Raw genomic sequence first — 27822 nt, forward strand, 5'->3', positions numbered from 1 at the left:
CATCCTGGCTCTGCCCGTGCACTGGTCCTCCTCGCTCTGCCTTCTGTGAAGCCTCAACCTGTCTGACCTAAAAAGCTCTTTATTTTTACTGCAAAAATAGTACATGCTCATAGGAATAAACTAAGCTAACATAGAAGTGTATAATGTGATAGATTCCTCTTCTCCTTTCCTAATCCCAGCCCCCAACACCACCATCTCCAGGGATGACTGCTGTGTAATTTGGTCTCTGTTCATCCGGACCTTGTACCTGCTCACGCAAACATATATGCTCACTGGTAAAAGTATTTGATTTGGCTTTGTCTATAAAAATGAAATCCTGTTGGGGCCAGCCCTGTGGCCTAGTGGTTAAATTCGGCATGCTCCGCTTCAATGGCCCATGTTTGGTTCCTGGGCACAGACCTACACCACTCATCGGTGGCCATGTTGTGGTGGCAGCCCATATACAAAATAGAGGAAGAATGGCACAGATGTTAGCTCAGGGTGAATCATCCTCAGCAAAAAATAAAATAAAATGAAATCCTATTATACACATTATGCTACAATCTCAATTTTCCCCTTAAGAAATAAATCCTGTATATTTTTCAAGGCAATTAAGATTTATATATAAATCTTCCTTGTTCTTGTTAAGAGCTTCATAGAATTCTGAAACATTAATCCCTATAATTTATTTATCATTCCCCTATTGATGGACGTTTTGGTTATTTCCACGTTTTACCTATTACAAAATAAGATGCTGTCCTTAATATCCTTGTGTGTAGCTTTATATTCTTATGCTGCTGTTTCTTTAAGAGAGGTTCTTAGAAGTGAGATTAGCTAGGTCATAGGATATGAGCATTTAAAATTTTGTTGACGGTGACGGTGATGATGATGATGATGATGGATGATGGTGAAAGCTAACTGTATTTAGCATTTATTTTGACATGCCAGACATTATAAGCACTTCTATTTATTATCTCATGTATGCCTTTCTTCAACTCTATAAGATAGATTCTATTATTATCCTCATTTTTCATAATGAAATGGAGGCCTAGAGAGGTTGAAGCTCTTGCCCCAATCACACAGCTGGTAAATGGACTGTCCTCCGAAAGGGTAGTACCAATTTTCACTCTAGTGACAGGGCCCATTTCCTCACACTCTCCCCAACACCGGATGTAATTGTCTTTGTAAGAACTAAAAACCTAAAGGTTCCTCTTTTTTGGTTTGCTTCTCACCCCTTGAGGTTGAACATCTTTTGTGGCCTCCACTGCCACCACCCTGTTTCAGACGATTGTCCTCTCCACTTGGACCAGAACTTCCACTGATTCCTGCTGCCAGCCTTCCTCCTTCCAGCATCCTCCACACTGCCTGAGTAGGCACACCCTCTCCTGAAGCCCTTTGACAAAGTCCCAACTCCTGGTCTGACATTTGAGGCCCTCCATGACCTCATTCCTACCAGCCTGTCCAAGTTTGTATCCTTTCTCTGGCCCTCTGGCCCTTTCCGGTGAGCTTTTGCAAACCATATCCACGCACTTTCACATCTTATGGGCATGTGCACATGCCACTTCCTCTTTCTGGAAGGCTTTTCCATCTTTGATATGCCTGGCAAACTCCTATTCATCCTTCAAAGACCAGTTAAAATGGCCCCTCTTGAAATCAGGATGAAACCAAGGAGAAGACCAAAATGTTTATAGCAACAATGAGATTGCAAGTGGTATTTTTTTCTGTTTTATACTTTTTTGTGCTTTCTAAATGTTTTGCAATGAGTGGCTATTACTTTCATAATTAGAAAAAATAAAATAACTTTAATTTTTGAGCATTTTTCAGTTGAAATGTCTTAGTCTGTGCTTTTTATAAAGTAGTGCTTTAGGGTCCTGACCTAGATAATTCTAAATTACTCTCTGAGAGGAATCTTGGCCTTGCCTCTTTGTTCATATTGGGGTCAAAGTAGTTATCTCTTTCCTTTGAGAAAATTGCCAGGGTGCCTGGCATATGGCTGACCCTCAGTAATCGCTGGATCAGCAATTGGTTGCTGACAAATTGCAGCAAAATGGTTGCTGAATGCATTAATTAATTAACAAAAGAGTCGAGCACACACGCACACCTTGGCTGACATCTAAAGCATAGGCTCTTCATGTATCTGAAAGAAGGTGCCTCCCTGGTCTCCCCTCCCACAGAAATTAGGGACAGGCATGACCCTCAAGCAAGTCCTTGCATGTGATAATTTCAAGGTTCCTCTGAGTCTTCAGCAGCGAAGAGAACAGACGCTACATCCTTGGCTCCAAGACAGACCTGTGTTTTACTCCCAAAGTCTGGGAGACACAGTCTGAGAGCAGGGGGATGGAGGAGAGGGACCAACTCTGCTCTACACTGGAATGTGAAATTCTGACCCCTCTGATCCCTTGGTGCGAGGGCAGCCTTGCAGATTATCCAGCAGCTAGGAAACATGTCTCTTCCTCCTGGTGGGCTTACATTGTGAGGTTTCAAAGAATCATCTTTTCTCCTTAGGAAGTGTTTACACGGACACACGTGCATCAGCTACTTCTTGCTGTGTAACAAACCACTCCAAAGGCAGTGCCTTGAAACAACAAGGGTTTGTGACTTTGTGTGATTCTGTGGGTTGGCTGGGGGAATCTTCTGCTGGTTTCACCTGGGCTCACTCGTGTCGCTGGAAGGTCCGAGATGGAAGCCGTGTGCCTGACAGTTGGTGCTGGCTGTTGGCTGGGGCACCTCAGTGCTCCTCCATGTGGCCTCTCATCTCCCAAAAGGCTGGACTGGCTTCCTCGCGTGGCAGCCTCAGGACAGCGTTCCAGGAGGGTAAGCCCCAATGCACAAGCACTTATCGAGCCCCTGTTTTTGTTGTGTTTGCTGATGTCCCATTGGACAAAGCAGTCACACGGCCGAGGCTTAGAGCTTGCCTTGCAATGGGAGCAGTGGCAGAAGGGAAAAGAATTGATCACCTAGCTGCTGGGCGACTGAGATTACAGACTGGTGCGTCTCCTGCACACGGGTGGGGAGATGTCAAAGTGAGTGCATATGGATGACACCCACACTTGGGCCTGTGCTGAGGGAGCTGGAGCCCCAAGGCCACCCCTGGCTGTCGCTCAGCCCCCTGGTTCTCGGAGGCTCTGCTCTAGACAGACTAGGACTTGAGGAAATGCACTGCTGGGGGAGTGGAGGTGGATCCTGGGGAGAAACCAGTCCCCACGGTGCGGGGGGTGGGAGGGGTGGTTTCCAAACTGGATGGAGACCAGAGAATGACCACTTTCTCAGGAGGCTGCAGACCTGAGCGAGGTTAGGAACTGGGTACACTTATGCAGGATTCCCAGCGGCGCCATGAGGCGCATGCTCCAGTTTTCCTTCAGAAAGCTTGCCTTTCAGTTGCAGGAAGTGCAGCTGGGGGCTGGCCTCCTGCTGCTGCAGCCCTTAGGATCCAGCTCAGTGATCTAGCGCTAGCTGAGGCCAGGCTCTTCCCCAGAGCCCCCTGCCAGTGACCCAGAGTGACAGGGGTACTTGGGCCTGGCCATTTCTGTCCAACGTAGATTCTTCTAAAAACAATCTTTCCTCTAGAACTTCAGTGCTGCCCTGGCTGAATGTCAGATCTGAAGGTCTCCCTACCTCCTCCCCTTTTGTCTTCCATGCGCATTATGCCCCATAATCGCTTCACTCAGCTGATATTTACAAGCGTTTATTATACTTCAGGCCTATGCTAAGTGATCTGCATGCATTGCCATTTAGACCCCACTGCAATCCTATGGGGTGGGAACTGATGTCACCCCCATTGTGTAGATGAGGAAACTGAAGGGCAAAAGACGATGTGGCTCACTGGGGCCACAGCCGGGAAGGGGGCCGCGCCCCTCCACAGGGGAGGACGCAGGTAGCTTTTCGGCATTCCCACTGCTCTGTCCTCTCCCTTGGATGTTTTCCAGACTCTAATTTCCTCTAGATTTAAAAAAAAAAAACACTTTCCTTTCTGGAATTTGTCTAATTTGGAAGTGAAGTTCCCTGGTAAACTCATCATAAATCCATTGGCAAGAGCTGAAATGAAAGGCCTCTCCTCCATAGAGTTGCATCAGAAGTCCGGCCTCAGAGACGTGCATCTGATGCTGGAAAGGACAGCACTCAGCGCTCAGCGTAGACCGCAGGAAGAGCTGCCTCAGTTTCCCCAAGGTCAGCAGGCCCTCGAGGGCCACAGACCTGAGTTTGGGGGATGCTGTAGCCTAGAGGAAGAGCGGGGTTTGCTGACCCATCTCATCAGAAATGCACTTCGGAGAATGGCGTGGGCGCCTCTCTTGCTCCAGGAGGACCGCCCCTTCCCCGAGGCGCAGCGCAAACGGCCTCTGTCAGAGAACTTGCTCCTTCACACCTCTAGGTGGGTCATCAGAACACAGTGATGGCTCTCCCTAAGGCTCCGCTAAGCTCTTCTATTGATCAGAATCCCCATTTCATCGATAACTCATGACCCCTAAATCTCTACAGTCTACATACTCTCCGGCCCACCACCCCTCTCAAGACGTGGTCTCCAAAGTCCCCTCAGAGTGAGAGTCCTCATGTCAAATGAATGAAATAGACATGGGAACAGAATCCTCCAGTGCCAACTTGGCTTTTGGCCCGAGTCCTGTCCTGGAAAATTACTAAGTCACTGTGTGAACTTGGGCAAATCACTTACCTCTTTGAGCCTGGGTTTTCTCATTTATAAAATGGAGATAATAATAGCACCTGCCTCATAACATCTTTATGAGGATCGCACGCAGTGGGGCTTGTACAGTGCTCAGCACGGCACCAGGTATACAGCCAGCACTTAATATGTGTTAGTTACTGTCAAGTCTGTTCAGGTTGCTATAACAAAAATACCACAGACTGGGTGGCTATAAACAACAGAAGTTTATTTCTCACAGTTCTGGAGGCTGGAGAGTCCAAGGTCAGGGTGCCAGCAGACTCAGTGTCGGGCGAGGGTCTGCTTCCTCACTGACATCCCTCTTCTTGCTGTGTCCTCACGTAGTGAAGAAGTGTGGGAGCTCTCTGGGGCCTCTTTTATAAGGACACTAATCCCATTGGTGAGGGCTCCACCCTCGTGACCTGATCACCTCCCAAAAACCCCACCTCCTAATACCATCACCTTGGGGGTTAGGGTTCAACATGTGAATTTGCAGGGACACAAACATTCAGACCAGAGCTGTTACCAGTTACTGGCTCAGTCTGGGTTCCTCAGAGAGTAGGACTTGAGTTCACGGTTTATTTATAAGGTGACCGCAGGAAGCACAGCAGGGAACAGGGGACAGTGAAAGGAGGGAAGCCAGAGTAGGGCCTTGTTCTGAGGGTTTCCTCCTGTGGGCACCGGGGGCTCAGGCCTCATGGGACCCTCTGGGACACAGCGTGAAGTCACGTCAGAATCAAGCCCCCAAGGACGGGAGGCTGGGCGTTCATCCGTCTCTCAGCCCCAGGTCATAAGGCTGCCCTGGGAGGCAGTGACCAGCCCCGCCTGCACAAGGAGAGAAGCCCTGGGCAGAGAAGAGAGACGCAGAAGCTGAGGAGGGCAGTGGTCAGCTTGCGGGCAGACTCGTGAGGGCCAGGGGGTGTGCAGCGGGGCATGCACTACTCACTTAAATATAACAGACTATTACAACCAACTCAATCTAATTTTCATTGTCCTCTGTGAAACTCAAATTTCAATAAATATTTGAACAGTCTCCATGGTTCATGTAAATAAAAGGAAGGAAACCACCAGTTATTGAGGGACTGTGTTCAGCACCCAAACCTCAGCCAACATGACCTTGGGGATCAATATCCCCATTTTACGGAAACAAAACTGAGGCATAGAGAGCTTACATAACTTGCCCAAGATCATACAGCCTGTAACAGGCAGAAATTAGATTCAAATACACGAAATAAGACTCAGTGTCAATTATCTCAACCTCTGCTGAATTAAACCAGAAACTGCGTGATCCTATGAGGCGGCCTGGAGACCTGGTGAGTGGGTAGGACACAGCCAGTACTCAAAGTCAGGGGCCTAAGAGGCCGGGTTAATGACGTGATTAAGCGCTTCCTGAGAGTCCTCCTCCTGCAGCATTTCTCTGCTGTTCTTAGGGAAAATGAGGCAACAATTTGCACACTTAGAACAAGGGTGACCCTGCATTCAAGTTGACTGGGTGTCGTCGTTAATGACCCCCCTTCTGTTCTCAATTGCCCTGGTTTGCACAATAAATTGTGTCTCTCTATACAAAATGCTATTAAACTAACAAAGACCTTCTTTGTGGATTATTTTGTTTCATCCTGCCCACACCCTTGAGAAGGAGCTATTTCTGGCACTATTTGACGGAGGAGCAAAGTGAGACCCAGAGAGCAAGACAATGACGTGCACAGGCCACACTGCAGGCCCCTGGTGTGGCTGAGCCTGGCACCCGGAGGTCTGACTCGAAAGCGCATGTTCTCTCTGCTCTGCCATCCTGCATTGTTCTTGGACTGGTATCCGTTCATTCATTCACTCTTTCTTTTACTTTTGAGCACATTTTGCACATCTTCCTGTTTGGCTCTGCTTCTGGAAGCCCAGGGTCTAGAATGACACAAAACCCAGGCGTGGGCCCCTGTCCCAAAGCCCATGGGATTCTGCGTATATTATGCAGTGGTGCCAACTCTTTGAACCTGCCTCTGGGTTTCCATGCTGGTTTTGGCGTTGACTAGCTGAGTAACTCCACCTGGGTAAGTCTGGGGCTCTTTATTTGCACAATAAGATCCTCAGAGCAGCGCCCACCTCAGGCAGCTGTGAGAGGATGGAAGGAGAGGAGAGATGGAGAGCGTGCTCCTCATGGTGCCCGTGTGGGGAGAGAGGGAGAATCCCCCTCTGCCGTTTCCCTTAAGGTTCTTATGGCTGGCCAAATAATTAACAAGACAGGTTAGCAGGAGAAAATAATACCAAGTTTAATAACATGTATACATGGAAGAAACTCAGAAATGAGCAACTCGTCCCTCTGTCTAAGCTGCTTGCTTAAGTATTGTAGCTAAAAGCGAGGAAGGTGTTGGGGGTGGGTAGTGGCCTGGGACTTCAGAGGGCAAGAAGACAATTCTTTTCAGGGTCAACTATAGATAATGTGGTCAGGGAGAGACAGAGTTTTTTGATAAAAGGGGCTTGGTGTCCCTCCCATTGTAATATCTATTTTGCGTTATCATTACAGCCATCATGATAGAAGATCTGTTCCAGGAAGGAGCCACCATGTCAAATTCTTTAGGCAGTTAGTGGGGGAGCTCAAATGTCCCTCAGAGAAAACAATCAAGGTAAAGAGGTATATTTCAGGGTGGCCAAATCTTGATCTCCCACACCCAGCACACAGGGCACCTTTGGTGGAAATGTGTCCACCAAATGGAGGAATGCGTCCAGGAAATGGAGGCCTTATTTCCTCTATCAGGCAGGAAACACCACCCAGATCCAGACCTGGGTGATGGAGGCAGCTCTAGGAAACCAGAGAAGGAGGTTTTGTTTTTGTTTTTAGCTCTTAACTGGGAACAATAGTTCAAAATTTCTTTTCCCTCAGGGAACACGGACCACATTCTAAAGAAAACAATTGGGGGTGTGGAGAGGAGAGGTGTTCGGCTTCTGAGGAAAGGGGACTTGAGAAATGTGGAACCTTTATTTCTGCATCTGTGCTCGATTTATTCCCAGAGTCTCCATTTAATCAAACTTGGAAGGCAGACTCCAAGGCGGCAGATTTGCATAATAAAAGAGATGATTGAATTGAAACGTGTGGAGTCTTTACCTTTCAGAGTCTCCAGTCCTTTTGTTCTCCTTTCTAATCATCTCTGGCAGTTTTTTAAAAGGCTAAAAAATGTGGCATGAGGAGATATCAATTCAGAAGGAAAAAATATGGTCATAAAAGGGGTTAATTTGAATTGTGGGCAGAAAGCCTTTTTCTTTTTCTTCTTATCTTCCTGTGAGGGGCCCTGACCTGGAGGGGGAGAGCAGTGATTGACAGCAGCAGAAGGAAACATGCTGAATTCCTGGTTTCCTTTTTCTATCTTCTTATTCTTTTTTTTCCCCAACAGGGGGTATTTCTTCAAAGAGGAATTTAAAAACATTCCGGATACACATCTGTTTTTAAAAACAAAGCAAACTGTAAAACTATTCAATAAATACAAACAAAACACTTGAAAATGTACTTGAGTTTCAACGTTATGACCAATTGGAGAGGCAGAGAGGCACTGATTGGGGACCTGCCAGGTACTTAATGTTCCCAAAGTCTTTGAAGTGTGTATATTATTTCCATTTTACAGACGAAGAAATTGAGGTTTAGAAAGTTCAAGAAAATCCCTGGAAAGTGCCTGAGGAAGGGATTGAATCTCATTATTTTTACTGAGAGAGAGAGAGAGAAAGGAAGGAAAGGAGGGAGGAAGGAAGGAAAGGGAACAACTCCTTGGCTATTATAAAGAGAAGAATATAAGCAGATAGATTCTGAGACACACACTGAACCAGGAGCTGAGTATCAGAAATAGACCCAGAGAAATAAAGGCTGTGTGGAAATGATACCCAACCAAGTGGGCTCGCCTCCTGGCGAGTTAAATAAGACTCTACACCAGTGGAAGTTGTCTCGCAAAGTAAAGTGTATTTGCAGCAAATAGGAGGCCATGAGGAATTGTTACCACCCAATGTGGGGCCTTCTGCTTGCCGCAAGACGTGCCAATAGTCAAGAGGCAAGGTGGTAGGAGAAAAAGGACTTTTTTATTACAGCTTGCTAGCAAGAGGGAAGATGGCTGACTCGTGTCCAAAAGAACCATCTTAAGGGGGCATGAAATCTTACAGCAGTTATAGAGGCTGGTGGGTTATAAGGGTTGGGGTTAGGAATGTTGACCCCACTGGTGTTACAGACTGGGAGTGCCACACCAGATCTTTCAGTTTTCACTGATGATGGCTATCAGCATAGATGCTGTGTTCGGGGGTCATCACATTCCTAAGGAACTCAAAAAAACGAAGTTATCATCTTATTGCAGCTGGGAGGTACATGCACAAGCAGGGGTCGTAAAATCTACAGAGCAGTTAGATCTCCTGGAGGGTGCAGATCCAGCTGGGTTAGTTTGTCAGAGGTCTTTCAAAGTTACAATAGAGTTTTTCTTTTCTACAATATAGTTTCCCTTATGTCAACCTTGTCTTGAGCAGGTATCAGAATCATTTCCAAAGTCATGGTGTCCCCAAACAGAGGAAAGCAGGAACTTTTATTTGGATGGGGAATGAATATTCAAAAGGGAGAAGTGGGTATTCGCTGGCACAGGCTCAGTTGGAGAACATGCTTCCACACAATGCGGCCTAAGCTCCTCCTGGAGAGATCTTTGCACTAAAGATCAGGCAAAGGTCATGGGCATAGCTCCGGTGGTGTGGCTTGGTCAGTTTCAGGATGGCTGGTGGTTAATCTCCTTAACACACAAAAGGAAAAGAAACGACTTGTAAAAACAGTTAATTGCTTCCAAACCCACCTTTGAGTTTCTCGAGGCACCTAGTCGATAACAGAAACAGACCTCCGGGGACCAGGGAGTAAAACGTCATGATTAGGAAATGAAGCCGCTTGGTGGGGACTCTGGCACTGTGGACAGCTCATGGCCCGTATAAAGGTGTTACTGGGTACGTACCCAGGTTCTTTACCCGCCACACAAGAGGGGCCAAACAAAAACTGGAACGCCAGGCTTACGGCAAGGAAAGAGTTCTTTTTTCGGTTGACGTCAGCCGGGAAACGAGAGCTCTCAAATTTGTCCCGTCTCCCCGAAAGATGGGAGGCAAGGGGTTTTAAAGGTTGTGAGGGGGATCATGTGCTGGGGTTTTAGGTAAGGGAGGGGGAGCACGTGGACGTGCTGGTTGGCACCTTCCCACCAGCTTCCGTTTGGCCTTGAAGACTGAATTTCTTTCTCTTGACTGTCTGGACTTTTCTGGTTAGTTTTCATCTTCAGCCTGCGTTTGGCCTTGTGAGGCTGAATCTTGATGTCTAGACCTTGACCTCCTGGGAAAGACAGCTCACTCATGTATTAAGCAGGGACAGAAAGACATGATTAGTTTTAAACAACAGTTGATTGTGCGGAATATGCACAGCTGCAGTTAGCAAAGCTTATCTTAAAGTTTTTGCTCTCTTCTCCCAGCTCAGGGAAGATTTTTCAACCTCTTCTTGCTCAGTTTCAAAAGGGCACAGCCAAAGATGGTGGAGACAGTGACAGTGTAGTCTCTCGATCTCTCCAACTCCTTACAAACATGTACTAGGATAGAAAACTAGGATAGAAAAGAAAAGAAACCACAGACATTTTAAGCAAAACCGTGTGACCAAATGTCCCAGAACACAGGAGGCTGGAGCAAAGCCACCGGTGGCAACAAAGTCACCTGGGTCACAGCTGTGTGGGAGCAGGTGGAGGGGAGACAAGGACTTCCAGAGGTCCTGGGAGCTGGGAACTGCGGAGACTGCCAACAGTTAGTCACCTTGAGAAGGTGGCCTGGAGGACTGAGGAATAAATCCAAACAGCACTGGGAGGGGTCTACACAGGCTCTGATGTGCAGGTGAGTGCAAGGGTCAGGGTGGGGTCTGGGTGCTGAGGCGACCTTGGCCCTTGGGGCTCCTCAAAATGCCTAGAGAAGAGACAGAGCCACACAGAAGGGAAACTGCTGACAACAGAATGCAAAACGGCCAGGGCAGCAGTTTGTGGGTACAGGAGGAGAAAGGTTTAGGTACTTGGGGGGCGGTGACCAGAGGAGATCAGATGGCAGGGGGAAGCTGTCTGCACTGAAAGATCATATGTTTTAACACTTTGTAGAAAAAACAGAAGAGAGAGCCCTAGAACTGTGGCGTGACAAGGAGAAGCAGCAGTGGACACTGGTTAAGGTGGCTACACAGCTTTGTTCAGGCTGGTGCAGTAGGGCAAGGACTCCCATGTAAACCGAGTGCAAGTCCAACTGAGAAAAAGGTGACTGAGGCTTTTAAAGGGAGAACAAAGAGGGGACAAAAAGGGCCATGAGGAAATGGAAAATTACAGAAGGGAGGTAAGTGGAGAATTACTGAAAATGGTTTGATTTTCACATCGTGGGTTGGGACAAAGTACATTTTGTGGTTTGGCTGTATTGTGTTTTCTTCAGCGTGGGGGCTGAGGTCACCTTATGGACATGGCCTAGTGCGGGTGGAAGCCAGGCTAACACTGGGTCAAGTCTCTCAGCACAGGGTGGGCAAGTCCTCTGTGCTGCGGAGGAGTCCAAGTCATGGTAGCTATAGGAGGGCTGGCCCACACCCACCTCCTGCACAGGGTAGAAAAAATCTTGTACTTCGGTGGAAAACTAGGCATTGTCTACAGCACACCCTTTGCCTAATTCGATTCTGGTTCTGTGGGAGCTCTTTTACAACTCTGTAAGTCGCATGTAACTGAGGGACACGTGGCCTCTGTCCTGTCTCATGGAGGTTTAATTGACTTCTCTCCACATGCATGCCTTCATGTGCCATTCACTTCAACACTCCTTTACTCCACATGAATTTGTGCTTTTCTGACTTTTCCTTTGAACTGGTTATAACATCCTTATTGATTAACAAATAGAGTAAAATTTTTAACATGTGTTCATATAATATATCTGTATGAGAGGTATGATTTTACCTCTTTCTAAAAATTATCTTTTTTCAACAGGAACTTCCTCTAAAAAGTTCTGGGAAACCCATCTCACTTAAATATGAGTAAACAGGAAAGATTGTGGTCAAAGAACAAGAAAAACCAGGAGGGCCGGCCCCGTGGCATAGCGGTTAGGTGCACATGCTCCGCTGTTGGTGGCCCCGGATCAGATCCCAGGTGTACACTGATGCACCGCTTATCAGGCCATGCTGTGGCAGTGTCCTACATAAAGTGGAGGAAGATGGGCACAGATGTTAGCTCAGGGCCAATCTTCCTCAGCAAAAAGAGGAGGATTGGCATGGGTGTTAGCTCAGGGCTGATATTCCTCACCGAATAAAATAAAAAATAAAAAATAAAATTAATTAATGAATTAATTAAAAAGAGAAAAAACAGGAAAATTATCAGAGTAACATATCTATGAAAAATAATAACATATTAGAAATATATAGCTTCAAGCAGAGGAAAACTAATATTTCAAAATGAGCTAGAAAACAAAAAAAAAGTAGTTAAGAAAGAATAATATAAAACAGAATTAGAAAAGCTCAGAAACAAATTAGAGATAAAATTATTAGACACCATAGAAAATTACTGTTAGAGAAATACAGGATGAAAAGGAGAAAAAAAAGGAAAAAGAAATGGAACAGAAATGAAGAAGTTAAAAAGAAAAGATTTGAGAGAAAGTGAGATATAGAAGATAGATTAGAATGTCCAACATATGTATAATAGTTCCAAAGAGTGGAAAATGCAACACAGAAAAATAAATAGCAAAATATATAATCTAAGAAGCTTTTCTGGAAAAAAAAAACTTGAATTATATAACCTGGGAAAAGCAACCTTGAACGGTCAACATCAAGCCATATTTTAGTAAAATTTTTGGACTTTAAAATAGTAAGTACATTGGGTATCCAGACAAAATGAACAAATTACTTAAGAGGGAAAGAAAATCAGTTAGGTATCAAACTTGTCATCAGAAATACTTTATATCAGAATTCTAAAGAGTAACATATTTAAGAAGTTCAAGGAAAGAGAATGAGAGTCAAGGATTTTACATCTAGTCAAATGGATCAAATAGAAAGACCACAGCACAAACTGTCATGAACAGCCAAGAAGTCAGAGAATATTATCCCCTGATCTCTTCCTGAGAAATCTACTAAAGAACAAGCTTCAGACGATCAGAAAATGAGTGAAGAAGACTCAGCGCAAGGGCTGGCAGGGAGCACTGAGCATGGTTAACAAGAGTAGTAAGACTAAGTGATGGGGTTGAGAGTAATAAACTAGTATAAAATTGTTTGATGTTTTGACAATTAGATACAATACAATTTTCAAAATACAGGGAGAGAAGGAGAGTGTATGAAGAGTAGAATAATCTCATTGATGGCCTCATTGGTATCAATTGGAGGTAAAAAGACATTACTTTAAAATATATAAGACGTTACTTTAAAACATAAGCTGAGGAAGAAGGAGGGGAAGATGAAAAAAGTTCTTAGTTAATTTCAGTATTTCTCGTAGTAGGAAACCCATAGACATTAACTTATAAAGAAAGAACTAAGAATATTATATGAAGCTATTAATATAAAGGTAACCACTAAATGAAAATACAAAACTCTCTAAATACCAAAAGAAATAGACAGGCCTGGAAGCTAGACATCTCTAAATGTACCATGTTTTATAGTTTTTATTTTGTAACCATGTAGATGTTTTATTTAATTAAAAAAAATCAAAGCAAAAAAAAATTTTCTAAAAGAAAAAGCAAGTAGAAAAAAAACAACCTGTGAAATTCGTGGCACAACTAGACACAGAAGAATTATTTCAAGTTACTTTTTAAAAGTGACAAAAGAAACATGAAGATATTTTAAACTGCATTCAGTAGTCAAATATTTAGTAAAAAGATTAGAGCAGTATTGTTATGTTATATCTATAACTGTGTGTGTACTATATAAATACATAATTATATCTTATATATGTATATATAGTAGAATAAAGCAAATAATTATGTTAATTTCATTAGAAACAAAGATAATTAGCATAATAGAAAAAATGAAAATATATGAAAACAGTTAAATATAATCTCTGTAATTTTTCATTTGAATTGGAAATAGTTGTATGAACTCATTGTTTTTTTGCATTTCTAAAACTTTTTTTCCTACTTCTGTCCACTGAAAACTAGAAGCACTGACAACCACATAGCATTGAGCACCCTTAGCGCTCAGACTGTGGTCTCTAAATACCATTTCCCTCTAAAAGGAACCAGGGTTCCTCAGAGAGATGGGTGTTTGATGGTCTGGGGCAAGAAATGTCAAAGATCAATCTGGGCCATCTTGTTGTGACTTAAAGCAAGAATCTATCAGACTATTGAGAACATGTCAATGGACACAGAAGCCTGCTTGAAGGGGCTCTCATTGACCAAAGCAAGATTAATTTGAGCATCAAGAAGAATATTCACTGAAACAGATTGAAAAATCACACGAAGTATGTGAAATCTGTAAATTCAAAATGATACAAAAGAAAATCTCATCAATTCCTTTGGAAGTTGCTAGGCACCAACTCAGTATGCTGAAAATTGATAAATAAAAAATAAGATTCAAGCATTTATCTTGCCTTCCCTGTATGGATTGGATCGGGGAACTAAATGGTTGACAAGGAAAAATTCTTCTTTATAGAAGAATCATAGCCAAAGAATGATAGCATCAGAAAATTACCAATTTGCAATCCCTAATGAAATAACACATCCATGCAAGGAGCCATTTTAGGCTTTTTTTCCTCCCTAATCACACTCCCCTCCCAGGAAATTTTAATACTGTAGGTATACTATATATATAGTATAGAAGATATATATCCTATATTATTAGTTCTATATTATGATAATATTCTATATTATCAGTATTAAAATTAAAAAATATAGAGAGAGTATATATATTCATGTACTATATGTATATCTGTGCTTTATACATTATAAGAACAAGATTTTTTCTATCCCCCTCCAAGAACCAACCCTTGCCTACTTGGAGGCATTGTTACCCCAGTTGAGAATGCGTGATCTAGACAGTGATCATCACTGGTTTGATAGTGAACTTGATCATGGGGTGATGGACTGACACCACCTGAACTTGCTAACCATTCTTAAAAACGTGGAGCATCAGACATTATGGGCCTCTTGATATAAGTCAATAGGAAGTAAACACACTGCAATGAGTAATATTTGCAAAAAAAGAAAAGAAAGAATTTGAATCTAACTGAGTCTCTAATGGGTTTGGAGGAAATACAAGGATAGACAAATGTGTTGAATGCAGCATGAGGAAACAATCAGTTAAACCCAGAATATGCAAAGTTCTACAGGGCAAGTGACCCAGGTTCCTCAACAAATGAAAAAAAAAGGAAGGAGAAGAAATTCCTATAGATTAAAACAAATCTAGGGGACACATCAACCAAATGTAGTGCGTGGGTCTTATTGACCATTGTTTGGATATTAGATGATATTGAAGAATTATTAATTTTGTCAAGTATGATAATGGCATTGTGGTTATGATTTTAACAAGTCTTTATTTCTCAGAAAATCAGACTGTTGTATTTTTGGGTAGAATCATATGAAGTCTTGAATTTGACTTAAAATATCCTGCACCCTGCCCCCAAAAAAGTTGGGATAGAGATTGAGGAAACAAGAAAGGCAGAATGCTAGTAATTGTGAAAGCTGGGTGATGATGTAGGGGGCACCCCTATGTTATTCTCATCTCTACTTCTTAGAACATTTGACATTTTTCATAATTAAAAGCTTTTTTATTCTTATTATTTGCTGAACCAAAACGTTCAAAACTAAATATAAAATAAAGAGGGCAGCTAATTGATGCCTCATGGGATTTAGAGGCCAGTGTTTCCAAATATTCTAGTTTTTCAAAGAAGCTTGAAATTGGGTTTTCATGTGAACTCTCCCAATTTTTAAGTGTTAGCAGTAAATTCTGCATTTTTTAAGAACCCCACATGGCCCCAGTGTGGATCCAGTGTAACTGGTGAGCCCCCAGTCTGGGCTCTTGGGAAAAAATGCCAAACTCCATTGCACTGATTAAAAGCAGTCCTTTCTGCACAGGAATAACTTGTCTGCTTTTAGTTTTAGACCTTGGAGTTATTTTTGAAATGCCAGTTTATTTTCCCAAGGACCACTGAAACAAAAAAGGGATTTGAGAAACGTGTTTCACCGTGTCCTCGTCTCACTGTGCCTGAGAGCACTACCGTTGCTCAAGCCTCCCCTTCCTCAGTGTCCCTGTGCACCTACCAATGGCCACTGGGCCTCCTTGGCTCTCCTCCCCCTCTGCATGCCCTGTCTCTGTGTTCCTTCCTCCCTCCTCTTTGTCCCCCCAGGCCACACATGACAGCCCCCAATTCTTCTCACCCTTGCACACTCCCATGAGCAGGTTCCACGATTTGTGTTATCATTGCCGCCATGTTGATGATGCCTAAGTCCCCCTCCCCAGCCCAGCCCACTCTCCTACTGATCTTCCAATATGTCTGTAGCATGCCCTGCTGGATGCCTCAATGACACCTCAACTTCACAGTGTTCCAACCAGAAGCATCATCTTTTTTTCCTTGCCACTCCCCTCTCCTGAAGTCACTGTGAACAGGGCCACCATGCTCAGAAATGATAAGCTGGGACATCAAATAGCTGTATGATCTCAAACTTGGGTCTACGGTCTTTCATTTAACAGATATTTATTGAGTTGCTACCATGTGTCAGGCACTGTCTGGGTGCTGGGGACAAAGAACATGACAAAGTCTCTGCTCTGATGAAGCTAACAATATATAGACAAGTCCATGATAGAGCAGGGCAAGGTGATAGAGAGTGAATCTGAGGAGGTAACATTGGAGCACAGACCTGGCTGAAATGAGGGAGTGAGCCATGTGAATATCTGGGGAAGAGGATTCCAAGCAGAGAGAACAGCTTGTGAAAAGGCCCTGAGGCAGGAGTGCCTTGGTAGATTCCAAGATCAGCAAGTAGGCCAGGAAGGCAGGAATCAACTGAGTGAGGGGGTTTCTAAGGGAAGGGATCAGAGACATAGCACGGAGCTGGATGGTGCAGGGTCTTATCGGTCACTGGTAGAGCTCTGGGTTTAGTTCTAGTGCAATGGAAAGCCATTGGAGGGCCATGAGCAAAGGAATGACGTTATTTCTTTGATGTTTTTGTAACATCCCTCTGGTTTCTGATTGGAGAATAAACTGTAGGTGGACAAGAGAAGAAGCGAGGAGGCTGGTGAACTTGTATTTCCATGAGACCTTATTCCCAGAGATTCCTTGCTCTCACCTTACTCTAAAAATGTTTGTTGTTATCATTTGGAAGTCAATGCCAGTGTATTCTGGACCCCCTGGATGACCAGTTTAGAACTGGGTACCCACACCAGACTTCAGTGCTCCTGGTGGCGTGTTGTTCATGACGGCCCCTAGTGGCACCAATTTTGTTGTCACAAGCTTAGGTGGTGAGAAGCTGAGCTGTCTCTGGATCAGGGCCCTTGTATGTGCTGTTGTAAATGCCTAGACCTGTCTTTCCCCAGCCATTCTCATGCCTGCCTCCTTCTCTTACATCACGCTTTAGCCTCAGTGTGAGCCCTCACAGACATCTCCTCTGACACTCTATGTCTGTAGAACCCCCTGTTATTCTCTGTCACTGCACTCTGCCCATCTTCATGGCACTTATCACACATCACATTCAAGCATGTGCTTGCTTTCTAGTCTATGGCCTGTCTTCCCCCACTAGATTGGACAACCATGACCGCCATCTTGCAGGCATGAGGAGAAGGAAAGAGATTCTCAGAGAGGCGCCTGGAAGCCCTGACAAGCAGAGCTGGGGCATCAAGCCTGGAACCATGGACTTCCAGACTTCTTGTCAAGTGAGGAGGTAACAAACCGCAATATCTGGGCCACTTTTGTTGGGTATTTTGTTACTTGCAGCCAAAAGCATCTCAGTGGACACACCCCATCTTACAGAAGAGCAAACTGAGTCTCAGACTAGTGATGCTGCTGGAAGGACCATCTCTGCCTTCTGCCTTGTGTCTCTTCACCAGCATGCCTTCTTCTCCCTGCCCCTCCGTCCTCCTGCAAGGACAGCATTGTCCTGTAAGGCCTCCTCCCAAGCCTCTCTTATAGGAAATCTTTGATCCAACCACTAGGTCTCTCCCCTCCCTGGAGAAGTGTTTGTGAGGGCCCTGCAGCACCAGCTGTGGAGATGATTGAGGGTGGGGTGAGGGGATGCAGGGAGCCCTGGGAGTGAGAGCTGCTTCCAACCCCTTCTGGAGAGAGAGAGGACTTAAAAATTTGCATTTTTAAAAGCTGTAATTATTTTTCATGTGGCAATTAGTGTTAATTATTCTATTTCCTGCTGAGTCTATGCCAAAGAAGCAGCTCATTCCCCCAGAGTCCTCAGAGGTAGCCCCATGCCCTAGGGACTCTCTGGATCTGCAGGAGAGGCAAGCTGTTTCTGTGCTTGCTTAGAGATCACAGCCTGAAGGGTGCTGATGCTGCTCTGGGCCCAGCTACAGCTAACTGGCTATGACCTTGGGCAAGTCATCTCTCTCTGAGCCCCCAATGCTTCCCTAGTAAAGTGAGGCTGTTGGACCCAGCAGATCTTCCTGTCCCAGTCGCTGGGGACATCATTCTGAGGTCCTAAAGCATCAAGGAACTTCCCATTGAACTCTGAGCCCATTCCTCTAGTCAACTGTGCTCTCTCCAGGAATTGAGAGGGCCCAGGACTAGGAGGAGCTTCATGAGATGGGCTGTCCTGGGGAAATCTCCGTTTATGCACCATTTTCCTCTCTTGTTTTTCATCAAGTCCTCTCGAGGACCTTGGGATATGGAGAAAGAATAGTCTTTTCAACAAATTGTGCTGGGACAACTAGATATCCACATGGAAAGAAATGAAGTGGGACCCCTACCTCACACCATATACAAAAGTTAACTCAAAATGGACCAAAGACCTAAATATAAGTGTTAAACTATAAAACTGTTAGAAGAAAACATAGGGGTAAATCTTTATGATCTTGGATTAGGCAGTGATTTCTTAGATATGACACCAAAGTCACAACAACAACAAAAATAGACAAATTGTACCTCATCAAAATTATGAACTTTGGTGCCCACAGAATGGGAGAAAATATTTGCAAATTGTATATTTGATAAAGAAATTATATCTAGAATATATTAAGAACTCTTACAATTCAATAATAAAAATACAAATAACCCAATTAAAAAATGGACAAAGGACTTGAATAGACATTTCTCCAAAGAAGATATATAAATGGCCAACAACCACATGAAAGGATGCCCAACATCATTAGTCATCAGAGAAACGGGAATCAAAACCAAAATGAGATACCACTTCACACCTGCTGGGGTGGCTAGAATGAGAAAGACGGACGATGAGTATGGCTCATGAGGATGTGGAAGCTCAGAAATCTAATGCATTGCTGGTGAAAACGTAAAATGCTGCAGCTGCTTTGGAAAACAGGCTGGCGGTTCCTCAAAAGTTTAATATCGAATCAAATATGACCCAGCAATTTCACTCCTAGGAATATACTCAGGAGAATTGAAAACATATGTCCAAAAAGTGAACAGAAATGTTCATAGCGATATTACTCATAATAGCCAAGAAGTGGAAACAACACAAATGTCCAGCAAATGGCGAATGGATAAACAAAATTTGGTATATCCATACAATGGGACATTATTTGGCAATAAAACGAAATGAAGTTCTAATTCATGCTACAACATGGATGAATTGAAAACATTATGCTAAGTGAAAGAAACCAGACACAAAAGACCATATATTGCGTGTTTTCGTTTATATGAAATGTCCAGAATAGACCAATCCCTAGAGATTAGTGATTACTAGGGAGTAGGGAGTGACTGCTAATGGGTATGGGGTTTCTTTCGGGGATGGTGGAAAGGTTCTGGAATTAGACAGTGGTGATGGTTGCGCAACCTTGTGAATATACTAAAAATCACTGAATTGTATACTCAGTAAGGGTGACTTTTATGGGATGTGAATTATATCTCAATTTTTTTTTAAAAAAAAAGGACCCTGGGAGATGCAGGGGCTCTCCCTGCCTAGCCTGTCTACACCTTCACTGTCCCCACTCTAGGCCCAGTGATAGCCCTGAATTGAAGCCATGGCCATCAGCCCACACAGCACACAGAGTGCTCCCTTTACAATGTAAATCTCACTGTGCCGCTCCCCTAGGTAAAGTGCTCCAGTGGCCTCCCATTGCACTTGGCACCAAACTCAGTCTTCCTGTGGTCTATGGGGGCGTGTGTGATTTGTCCCCTTCCCGCCCTGACCTCGCCCTCGTTCCACTTCCTCCTCTTCACTGTGGTCCAGACACACTGACCTTCTCTCTGTTCCTCGAGCTTCCAGGCTTGGAGCCTTCGCTTGCTGTTCTCTCTGCCAAGATTACTGTTCCCATAGATCTCTGTGTGACCAGCCCCCCTCAGTCAACTGTCAGCCCCCACGTCACCTCCTCAGACAGGCATCTCCGACCAGCCTGTCGGAAGTGGACCTGTCTCCCGTCTACCCCTTCCAGGGCACTTTCCCAGCCTGCACTAACCCTGTCAGCTTGTGTATTTACTGGGTTTGCCTTTCTCTCCACCTCCAGGTCGTACACTCCTCAAGAATGGGGATCTAGCACAGTGCTGGGCTCGCAGTAGGATCTCAGTAGATGTGTCGAATGAATAAACGAATCATTGTGCGTTGCCACTTACCAGAGTGTGTCCTTGGTGTCCCATTGTTGCCTGTCCTGTGCCTCTGTTTCCTAGTCTGTAGAGTGGACCTCGTGGGACCATCTGTGGGAGCTTGTGAGATGATGCACGTAGAGCCCAAATAGAAGCTTCTTTCCTCATAAGGTCAAGTGTCCATGTAGGAGGGACATTTTCTGTGGTCAGAGGGGACTATTTGAATACTGGACCTCCAGAGAAAATTGTGGATCTAGGTCCCCATGATCAAAAGCAACCCCATGAGGGGCCCAGCCACTTGTGGACATGGGGTTACATCACAAATCACACCCCAAGGAGAGAGGTGTCCAAGGCAGGAAACACGTCTGATTCACCTCGTGTCCCGAGGAACCACCGAGATCCTGGCCCAGAGTCCCCAGGGCCATGTCCCTAGTGGCCACCCAACAAGGGATCCTTCCAGGGAAGCCGTGAAGACCAGTGAAGTGCCTCCTGGAAGCATGTCAGACACCTTGCTGTTGAGCTTTCTTGCCGGGAACAGGCAGGCAGGAAAGCAGGGCTCCCACTTCTGGGAAAAGAAGAGGACTTTTGGGAAGGCGTCTACCTTCGTAGCCTCACCTGGGGAAACAGTGAATGTGTGTCTTCAGCTGAGCCCAGGAACCCTGAGGCCAGGACACCTCTGGCTGGTACCTAAAAACAGCCCTGCTGCTCAGGAAGCTGGCCTGAGCGCCCCATCTCTGGTCTGCTGAAGAGGAAGGACCTGCGGCCACGGGAGGACTTGGGAGGCGACGTCCTGGAGTGCGGGCAGGCCTAGATCTGGCTCCATGTTGGCATTTATCAGCTAGGCCACCCAGGGCAAGTCACTGACCTCTCTGAACCTCTTTCCTCAACTAAACCTCTGTTCCTCAAAACTGTCTACAGGACTCACACGCTGCACACAATGGCTCCTGCAGGAAAACATTAGAGGAAATGATAGGAAAATTTTCTTCCTCATCAGGATAGGAAAAACTTTTTTGGATAAGATATCAAAAGCACAAACCACAAGGGAAAGGAGTTGATTGGTTAAAATTTAAAACTTGTGAGTACAAATGACCAACAACAAAGTGGAACGATTAGTCAAAGGCAGGGAGAAGCTATCTGCAATACGTGTAACCCACAAAAGATTGATGGAATATTATAATTATTATAGTATTATAGAAATTATAAAATTACTACATCAATATCATATATAAATTTAATATAAATTATAATACTATAAAAGAATTCCTATAATTCAAGAAGAAAAAAGCAAATAACCAAATGAAAAATGAACAAGAAAATCACAGAAGAGGAAACATAAAGAGCCAAAACACAAGTGAAAGAATGTTCGACTACATTAGTTACTGGGGAGGTATAAATTAAAGCAAGACCCTGTTTCATATCCGTCAGGTGGGCAAAAATTAAAGTCTGACGACGCAAGTGCTAGGAAGCTGGGAAGCAACGGGAGCTCTTATACACCGTGGGGAGCATTAATTGGTACTGTTACCACGCCGGGTCTGTTTTTGCCCGCCATCTAGAAAGCCAATCACTGAGACGACGAGATTGCAGAGAGAGAGGGTTTAATCACAAGGCAGCCAAGCGAGGAAAACGGGAGAACAAGTCTCAAATCTGCCTCCCCAGAAAGAGAGACTCAAGGGTATTTATGGGGAAGGGGGCAAGGTGGTCTGAAGTGATTGGAGGTGAAGAGAGATGAGGTAATTGATGATCTGCGCAAGCGTAGTCAGGCTTCGTGCCTCTTCGGAGGACACATGTTCACAGAATGGCGGCATTAGCGTGCCCTGAGGGTGGAATTCCAACCTCTTGCTGTCAAAAGGGCCCAGTTGATGGGTTGGTGGTCTCAGTCCTGCCTGAGGTGGACAAGGGGTTCAGTCCCTGAAAAAATAGCTCAAACAGCCATTACCATGGTGACTCTGACTCTAGGGGTATGTTACCTATAGGAACCCAGTGGGAGTCAGATAGCATATTGCCTAAACAGCACAGTTAACAATGGGTAAGTTTATCACGCAGATTTAAGTCCTCATCTTCTGTTCTGATAAGTTTCTAGGTAAGGCCATCCCTCTCTTCTTCCTGGTACAAGGAAGAAGATACCTTTACAGATGGAAATTTTCTTTTCAAATGTAAATATCTCTCATAAAGGGTAACCAGAACTAAGAATGGGCTTAGCATGGACCCACCCAGACGCCGGAGATGTCTATAGTAATGGCCTATTCTGGGGGCAGGCCTCCCATCCCAAACTCCTTTGGTTAGTTAGTGGGGGTGGGGGCCAAAATGTCCTTCAGGCAGAGACGTATTCTGAGCTGGCAAATTCCAATCCCCCATAGTTACCAGCTGCTTAATCGTCAATGGCTGTTTGCTGGTTTCAGTACAACCATTTTGAAATAGTTTGGCATTATCTAGAAAAGTTGAAGATGTATATATCACCCTTGCGTATACACCCTAGAAAATCTTGGGCACCTACACACCAAGGGAAAAGTATTGATGGGTGTGTAGATTAATTGTGATAACCCCAAAGTGGAAAACAGCCTAATTGGCCTCAGCTATGGAAGGGAGAGGTTAGCAAACTTTTTCTGCAAAATGCCAGATAGTAAATATTTAGGTTTTGCGGGCCAGACACTCTCTGCCACAAGTACCCAGCTCTGCATTTGTAAAGTGAAAACAGCCCTAGAGAACACATAAAAGAAGGGGCATGGCTGCGTTCTGATAGAACTTTATTGACAAACAACAGGCGTCGAGTCAGATTTGGCCCATGAGCTGGAGTTTCCAGACTCCTGGTAGAATGACTATATCAATGTGAAGGATGTAAATTATGTTAAAAATTTAATATGTTAACACCTTAAGGGGCAGTTGGGGCGAGTCTTCTATGAATAGAGTCTATCGATCCCAACTGACTCTGTTCGTGGAAGACTCACCCTAAACTGTTCAGAGAAAATTGAGAACAAGGGAGTGCTACAGAGGGATAAGTTTGGGAGGGTCGGGGTGGAGGGGGGCCAGATGGGGACATGTGTGTGCACCTTGATAGCTGTTTCGCGCCGTAGCAATTCGCGCCATAAAATGTAACTGTCTGAATGTTTTGAATTAACCAATCATGTAAAACCGCGCCAACCTTTTCCCGCTTTATGCTCCCAAATCCTATAAAAGAACTTGCCCCCTAAGGCTCGGGGTCGACCCCTCTGTCTCCTGCGAGAGACACGAGTCGACCCGGAGCTCCGTTCAATAAACCTCTTGCGTTTGCATCAAGTTCGGTCTTCTGTGTCTGTGGGCCCGCGTCATCCCGAGACCTGGTGAGTTGGGATTTCCCTCCCCTTCCCCTTGGGAATCCAACAAATGGTGGTATATTCATACAGTGGAATAATACTCAGGAACAAAAATGTCAAAAATGTATTGTTGAGCTAAAGAGGTCAGATACAAGAGGAGACACACTTTTGATTCTGTTTATAGAAAACTCAAAATCAGGCAAAACTAAACTAGAGAGTTTCGGGATGCATGCGCAGGTAACAGAAATGCAAAGAACACTAACGAAGTGATTACATGAAAGTCAGGACAAGGGCCACCTTTAGCAGGGACAGAGAGGGGTGTAACTGAAAGGGGAAACAGGAGGCTTCTGGGGGCACTGACCGTTTTTTGTTTCTTGACCTCGGTGATGGTTACATGGATGTTCAGTTTAGAACAATTCATTAAGCTGTGCATTTGTGTTGCATGTACTTCTCTGAACATGTATTATTTTTCACCAAAAAAAAGTTTTTAAAAATGCAAGAACTTCTGGTGTTTACTCTCCCATCCCGATGTATTTTCCTGCAGCCTGGAGGGGTGTTTCAGGAGCAAGTTTCCCTAGTGAGGGGACCTGCCGAGGGCCCAGTGGAGAGTCTGCTGGATGAGAAAGCATAGGAGGGAAACAGTGATTTAAGCCCCGAGGACATTGCCCAGGGGCCTTTGCACTGCACACAGAAGGAGGAAAGAAGGCTTTAGCCATCGAGGACACATCTTATTCAGAGGTTAAGGCTGAAATCTAGTGTCTGAGCCAGAACTGGAATGGTAAATAGCACCTCCATGGCCAGCCTGCTCCCATTTCAGTCTCTCGGGGTCCTTCTGACACGAAGCTGGGGTGGCCAGGTTTGAAGGGCTGTGTCCCTGGTTACACAGACCCACTCTTCCTGGGCCTAGGGGGTGCTCATGGCAAATGCTAACTGTGCGCACACATGTGCGTTTGTGCATGCACCAAGCATTGGAAATAGGCCTGACAGAGACCTACAAGAGCACATAGTGTTTAAATTATTTTGAAAAACACATTGTCAACCAAGAGCTGAAAACGTGTCCCAACCCTTGTCCCAATATTTCTACATCCAAGATTGTTTCTCATGATGTTATTAGGAATATGAAATAAGTTTTCACAAAAAATTTTTCATTCCTATATTTTCAACACTGGAAACTACTTAGTGTTCAAAAATAGAAAATGATTAAGTAAACCAAATCCAGACACATGATGAAATATATTACAGTCATTAAACTTCTACTTAGGGAGAGCTGGTAATAACGGGAGGGGAGGGGGGTACAAAATTGCAATTACAGGATAATCACAGCTCTGACAACAACAAAAACCTAGACACAGAAACTTATGATGGAAGCAAATGCAGTAAAATGGTAAAGAGTTGTCTTTAGGGGACGGGAGTGAAATGTGAATGATTTTTTTTTTTCAAGTTTATTTATTTATTTATTTTTTCCCCAAAGCCCCAGTAGATAGTTGTATGTCATAGTTGCACATCCTTCTAGTTGCTGTATGTGGGACTCAGCCTCAGCATGGCGGGAGAAGCGGCAAGTTGGTGTGCATCCGGGATCCGAACCCGGGCCGCCAGCAGCAGAGCGTGCGCACTTAACCACTAAGCCACGGGGCCGGCCCGTGAATGATTTTTTTCCCTATAATTTTCTAGAAGGAATTTTCCTAAATTATCAAAATAATTTGGTTATTTTAAAAATTGTAACAAAGTAGGTGAATACACATACACCTAAGGAGGGCAAACATCATTAAGTTTGGTGTCATGGGAACAGAGAGTGAAAAGGGAAACTGAGGCATAGAGTGGGCAAGGGGAAGAAGCTACCACTTGTTGAGTCCTGTGTTATGGTTTTCATCTCAACATCAGGCATCTGGTGGACGCCAAAACCGGGGTTTATGTGCAATTCTGTCAACTCCAACTCTGATCACCTGCCCCCCAATCACTACCATCATCATCATCATCATCTTCACCATCGTCCATTTCCTCAATTCAGAGACACTTTTTTTTTTTTACATTTTAGTATTTCTGAAATCAGATTATTTCCTACCATTGATATGGCAGCTTTTTTTTCCCCTCTCCAAAAGCTTATTAAATCAATGGTTCATCTACGATCATTGCTGTCATAGAATCCAGGAAATATTGTAATTGCTGCTTTTTATTGAGTGATTATTATGTGCCAGGGACCACATAAGTTCATCAGCTCCCTACGGCAACTCTAAAGGAAACACTTCATGTCCTGCTATCGAGATGAAGAATGAGGCTCAGAGAAATGAACAACATGCCGAAGGCCACCAGGAAGTAAATGACTGGGCGAGGACTTGACCCTTTAAGCACCATGCACTCAGCTCTGTCTCCTCCAAAACATGCCTCCTCTGCCACCCCACTGTCTTAATCCGCACCCTCCCCTCGGTCAGCACCCAGTTCCCCTTGCCGCAGAGGGGCCTTCCACCTCTGCCTCACGCAATACACACAGCTAAGAGCAGAGCAGTTCTCTGTAGATATTGAATAAATCATTCTAAACCGACTCATCAAATCTCCTTCGGGGAACTACCCGTCCTCCATGGGCAGCCCTTTGTTTCCAGTAGAGTTGACTCTACCTCTGCTTGCATTGATGTGTGACTGAAGCCTGGCCAATCAGAATGTCGTATTCCCTTAGTCATGGTCATTGGGTCAGAGATGAGCACCTGATCCAATTAGAGCCAATGAGATGCCCTTAGATCCTTTCTGTAAATTTAAGAAATATACGGTAGCTCTTTCCACTTAGAGAGGAACAAGAAAGAAGGTGGAAGGGCTGGAGTTGCTGTAGCCATCTTGTGATATGAGGCTTGGTAATGGGGTCAACACTGAGAAAGCAGAGCCAAGAGAAGAGGAGAGAAAGAAACTGGGTCCTGGATCAAGCCATGCCAAACAGTAATCATACCCCACTATGCTGGCTTAGGTAAGATGTTCTTTGCTGAAAACTCTTCAACAAGACCCTGTGTCTGGTAATGATGTCCAAACTCCACCATTTGGCATTCCAGGCCTCCCTGATCTGGCTTCAACCTTCAATTTCAGCTTCCAGGCCCTGCACATTTTCCTGTAATTCAGTGAAGCTCCATCTGCTTTACATTACTAGCCCTTCTGCAACAAACCAGCAATTTTCCTTCTTAGAAGCTTTTGTATATGCTGTACCTTCTGCCTCAAATGGTGTTCTCCCCCTGACACACACACAATAGCAATAAAAACTTCTAACAGTCTTAAATGTGCAGAGACAGTGAATTCCTGTCACTGGGGGAATCACAGGTGGGAGGAAAGGCCTTCAGAGGGGATGTTACAGAGAGAATTCAAGGCATCAGATAGGGTTGGTTCAGCTCAGGGTTTCTCTGGCCGGGGCGGGGGGGGGGGGGGGGATCGATGACCACCTGTGTCAGAATCACCAGGGGTTGATTGTCAAAATACAGATTCACAGATCTAAGCTTCAGCTCCGACAAAGGAATCACAGTCTCTGGGATGGGCCCTGGGACTCTCCCCTTGATCATGATCTCCAGGTGGTTCTAATGCTCGCTGACATCTGAGAACCTCTGGTCTAGAAGAGCGTCAAGTCGCTTTGAACCCTGCAATCTTACAAAGTCTGGATGTTGATCAAACCTCAACTCCCCCTCCCACTCCTTCTCCTCTCCTGGACATTCCCGACTTCCATCTTTTCTCCCTGTAGACTCTGATCCTTGGAAACCATTTCTATTGTGCTGCTTTGGATGAGAAGGAAGGGTTTGCTGTAAAGATTTTATCAGATGGAACTCCATTCCCCGCAATACTGTATGAGCGCATGCACACTCCTCATACCGTAAAAATAGTTGTGCTCAACGCTTCTCCAAGAACAGGCTGTAAATCTGCTTAACACAAACCAAGCCTCCACACTTTTCCCTCTCCTGTTCCCTCTGCCACAAGCGCCATTTACTTCTGCATCCTTCTAACACACATTCATTGGGCATCTACTGCATGCCAGCTATCTGCTGGGTGCCGGGGATGCTGAGATTAAAAACAGACCCAGTCCCTCTCCTCAGGGAGCTCAGTCTTGTAGGAGAGATGGCTGCATAAAATAATCTGGCAAATGCAAAACACCGAGATTTGTGCTATTGATTCGTTTGTGTGTTCACTTGTTTGTTTGCACAACAGAAATAATCGAGCACACACTGTGTGCAGGTGACAGTGCCACAGCAGTGGACAAACAGACAAGATCTTG

This window comes from Diceros bicornis, chromosome 1, assembly GCF_020826845.1.
Source record: "Diceros bicornis minor isolate mBicDic1 chromosome 1, mDicBic1.mat.cur, whole genome shotgun sequence".
Classification (NCBI taxonomy): Eukaryota; Metazoa; Chordata; class Mammalia; order Perissodactyla; family Rhinocerotidae; genus Diceros; species Diceros bicornis.